We start from the raw sequence: 5266 nt of genomic DNA, 5'->3' as shown, positions 1-5266 counted from the left end.
CTAATTTCCTTCTAACACATTCTTCATGAGCATCAAATCTGTTTGTAGCAATACTTGTGTGAATCAATGGTTCACACAATATCTCAATGCCTCCAGAATAGCTAAAGCTTCTGCCTCATTGTTTGTGACTGGTGGAATCTCCCTTCCTAATGCATAAATTACATCTCCTTCCTCATCTCTCAACACATAACCTATAGAGCTTCTTCCAGGATTTCCCCTACTCGCTCCATCTGTGTTGACCTTGATCCATCCTTCATTAGGAAACTCCCAGATCACTTTTGTCACCTTCAATGCTGGAGTGTATTGCTCCAGTTTTTGAATAATGTTAGGCTATTTGTGAGGCACATTTTGCATATTAGGCTTCCTTACTTTGACAAGTGATTGTAAGGTGGTAGAAACTTGATAAATAGCTCTGTTGATTGTCACCACTTTCCCATGCTTATAGCTATTCCTTTCCACAACTCCCAAATGATGATCGCAGGTAGTGCTTGTAGAATAGGTTACAGTCGGTGTATCACTTTTGCAATCCAGCATTTTACAATTGCTTGGTGTAAAGTCAGCCCCTCCATGCTAAAGCCTGCATTTGTTAGAAAATATGTCCATACCCTCGTTGCTGCAAAAGATTGAAAGAATACATGTGTCAATGTTTCTTCATCTAGTTAGGTACAACATCATCATCTAGATGGTACTAAGTATCCCAATCTCCTTATGAAGTAATCTAAAGGCAGCTTTGATTTTCAGACTTTCCAGAGGAAGAATGAGATCTTAAATGGCAAACCTTTTACCTACATCTTCTTGTATGCTAGTCCAGGTTCTTTCCTCCTTTGTCAAATATTCCCATGTAGTCTTGACACTGAAGTTTCTTTTCGTTTCCAAACTCCAGTAAAGTTTATCCAAGACCTCCTTACTGACTGGAGCTTTAACATTCTCCAAAATATGAGCTGCATATTCCTCTGGCAGTGATTCCAAATGTTTATCAACATCCCATGTTCCTCGATCAACTACATCATATACATTATTGATAGATTCATCTATCGCAAAATCTGGAGACATAAGGAAATACAAGGATCCAAGACCAGTCCAGTTTTCATACCAAAAGAGAGATGATCCCATTTTTGTGTGCCACCCTATTTGATGCTCTATAAGATCTCTACACTCAAGTATCTTTTTCCAAACATGCGAGCATTCCCTTCAAGGAACAATAGTAGGATTAAGCTTCTTACAATATTTTTGGCTCATGAAAGAGCTCCATAAACTAGGTGTTATTCTGAAATTCCACCATAACTTACAAAAGAGAGCTTTGGCAGTATCATGTAATGACCTAAATCCCACCCCACCTTCTTCACATGGCAGACACAAAGTGTCCCAAGATGCCCAATGTCTGCTTTTTCCTCCAACTGCACTACTCCAAAAAAATCGAGCAAATATTTTATATAACTTAGTGATCACATAGGAAGGAGGGTTCACGGCTGATAATAGATGGATTGGCATAGTTTGTAACACATGTGATATCAATGTAGCTTTGCCTCCAATTGATAAAAGCTTGCCTTTCCATGACTGCATTTTATCCACGACCTTGTTTATGAGACCTTCATAATATTCCATCTTCCTTCTAGTATAGAATATGGGACAACCAAGATAAGTGAATGGAAATTCTTGCCTGCATATGCCTATAATCCTCTGAACCTTGTTCACCACCTCAACAGGAGCAGAATGATGCATGTAAATTGCAGATTTTGATTTGTTTATGAGCTGACCTGATGCTGCTTCGTAGGCTGCCAATACCTCTATCACCAGTTGAAGAGATATTGCACATGAGGAGAAAAATATAATTATATCATCCGCGTATGCTAAATGATTTATTTTTGGGCTCCATTTGGGCAGTCCAAATCCACAAAAATATAAATTTTGATGTAATGCATTCAAACCTCTAGATAAAGCCTCTGCAACTAAGATGAATAGAGTAGGAGATAAAGGATCCCCTTGCTTCACTCCTCTTGTGGATTTAAAAAAACCATACTGTTGTCCATTTAGTAACACAGAATACCAGTTATTCGATATGATACCAAAGATCAAGCCTATGAATCTTTCTCCAAACCCCATTTTCCTCAAGACCTTAATAAAAAAGATCCAAGCTAATCGATCATAAGCTTTCGTCATGTCTAACTTCATCACTACATTAGGCCCAACTTTTATTCTCAATCTAATATCTGTAATTTTCTCTTGTGTTAGTAACACATTCTCAACAATGCTCATCAGATATCAGATTGGGAAGGAGATCAACCAACCTTTCATGAACCACCCTTGAAAATATTTTGTTGACAAAATTGCTCAGGCTAATAGGTCGCATATCTGGAAATGTAATCACCTTCTTCTTCTTTGGAAGTAGTACCAAATTTGTGTGAGTTATAAATTTTGGTAGCTCATGTCCATTAAAAAATGCCTTAACCATATGATATACATCTTATCCAATTATATCCCAGCATGTGGAAGAAACATCCAGTGAAAGCATCCGCCCCCCTGCACTATCGCCATTAAGCCCAAACACAGTATGCTTAGTTTCTTCCTTCATTGGCTGCTTCAGTAGTTCTTGGTTTTGTTATGAATTAACCATGTGAGGTACATGATTAATAATGTCAAAAGTATCAGGAGCTATATCTTCATGAAATTTTGCCTTAAAAAATCCCACTGCTTCACTAGCCATATCTTCATCGTTTTCAATCCAGTCACCTTCAGAATTTTGAATCCCTTTGAGCTGCAATCTTCTCCTACTACCATTAACTTGAGCATGGAAAAACTTTGTGTTTCTATCCCCATCTTTGAACTAAGCCATACCTGATTGTTGCCTCCAAAATTTCTCTTCTAAAGCCAAATAACGTATCAGTTCTTCATGGACTTTGCGTAACCTCTCTCGATTGATTCAGCTCAAACTGAGCTTCGTGGACAAGGACCACTTCTTCAAGGCTTGCAATATTTTGGAAAATATCCCCATATGTTGCTCTACTCCATGAGGGGGTTTAGGTTTCTATTTTTTAGCAAATAGACCACCAGGCATGCTGTCTAGTAGTTTTTATATTTAATAATTCCCAAATTGGGTCAAACTTACACATTGTTCAAATAAAACACACACAAGAAAACGAAAAAGAAAGCCAATGCCATCTGCTATCAAATATAATGTAGCAGTAGCGTAAAGATAGATGGCAAGTACAAAGGTAGTAATTTGAAACGTCCAAATATTGCCGAAGAAAATGAATTCACATACCAATTGCAAGCAATTTATTGTAGCACCTATAAAGTTCTCACCAGGCGCCATTTGTTGCAATCCAAAAGAGTAGGTATGTATAAATCCACAAGTTCTAAAGCAAAGCATTTCGTACATCTTCACTTTGGGGCTGAAGTCCTCCAGCAACATTGTTGATACAAAACACTTGCATTTGATATTTCTTTGCTTTAGATCCAGTTTACTGTGGTATATTTTGACAAACATCCCAGCTACGAGGAAATGACTCTTATCCAGATATTCGTTGAAGTGCCATAAGATGTCCAGCGCATCTAGTGAATGAATATCCCTCTGTTGTATACTGAAAGGTTCGAAATAACAGAGGTAGTTGTCAGGTGTTGTGTAGATACAGTAAAGCTTGTTCTTCCTGTGATGTTTTTCTCTGTTGATGTAGTTGTAAAAGCTCACTTGCATTTGTGTCCTCAATGAATACATATGTATTAGTGCTTGCGATACCCTACAGCGTACCAAGATATGTAGAGTAAAGTGAGGATTGCTTTCAGTTTTTTGAATCTGTTGTAAAATGAGATCTTCACTGTTGAAGTACTGATGTTGTAATATGTTGAACAACCCCCACAATGAGTATGTTAAAATTCTAATACCACTGGGAATTGACACAACAAGAGACAAAAAGTCAATATCTTTAAAACAAAAGGAGCTGCAGAAGTGTGTGGTCCAGAAACAGTACTGGGGTTTGGGTTTTTTTTAATAGAAAATCCAAACAACAAAATTTTAAGGCTTTTTTATATATAAAATAAAAAAGGAAAACAAAGTAGCATGTTGTCTTACATATAGCAAGTCTATAATATATGCCTAATACATAGCTCAAATAACCAATATTAGGTATAAGAAACCCAAAACTGGTATTACATGTTGATCTAATAATAATGTGAAATTGAAAGTCTAAACCGTGTATTAAAGATAGCCTATTACATATGTAGTCATATTCCGCCTTTGTGCATTGTTGTTTGCTATTTTGGCCCATCAAGATGTAATTATCAGCATTGTTGTATTCCAAATTTACTGCTTGGGTATGCCTCAACTGTATATAGTATCTACAGGTCCGTGATGTTGCACAAAGTAGTGACAAATTGAATCCAGCATTGCCCAGCACCAGCTCCTCATGGTGATTTTGCATTTTTGCACATGCTGCTCCATTTAGTACGATGCAATTCCCTTGTAGGAACCTTTGAAAAGCACTGGCTCATAACAACCAACCATAGTTTGGGTTTTGTTTTTGGGGCAATCCACTAGGCATGGTTTCTTCTCCATTCATCACTCTCCTTCCCTCATCAACTCCTAACTTCTTGCCGTACGAACATTGGAGCTTATAATCATTTACGATTCTCCATCCCATTGAATCCAACTGGTTGAATTCATCACGCTCAATTGATCCATTATCCAATGCAGAGTTGGCCAGTTGATCTGCCAGTCTTGTATCCTCTCTAAAGATGTTAGTTACCCTCCCATTACACAGCTGCAGAAGCCTATGTATTTCCTCCACCTCAAAGTCTCCAGTATAGCCAATGTCCTCGGTGCGCTGGGGTGTTGTAAGAGTGTGTTGCATTGTGTAGTTGCTCCTCAATGTGTCATCTTTGCCCACATTTCCTCACTGAAATCTGGTCCTCCTCTGCATTGTCCATTTTACAAGTACACTGCATATTAATTTTCTGGGCATTGTTGCATCAGTGAGACTAGTTTTCTCTGAAGTTTTGCATCCATATAGATGCCCAGCTCGTTCATCATCTCTCATAATGACCTTGTTAAGATTAATGCATCCTGTAGTAGTATACATTTTTGCACCCAGAGATCTGTGTGCAAACTTAAGAGCTACATGCTCTCCTTGCATCTCTGTTCAAAACTTTAGTATAATAACTGCTTCCGCAAAAAGACATAAATTGTTATCAATCGGTATCATGTTATTCTCCTCCCTATCACATCCCCTCAGTAACTCGTTAATCTTCTCAATATCTTCCCCATTTTCAG

Source organism: Nicotiana tabacum, chromosome 22, assembly GCF_000715075.1.
Source record: "Nicotiana tabacum cultivar K326 chromosome 22, ASM71507v2, whole genome shotgun sequence".
In the NCBI taxonomy this organism is placed as follows: Eukaryota; Viridiplantae; Streptophyta; class Magnoliopsida; order Solanales; family Solanaceae; genus Nicotiana; species Nicotiana tabacum.
Note: the sequence above shows the minus strand (reverse complement) of the source record.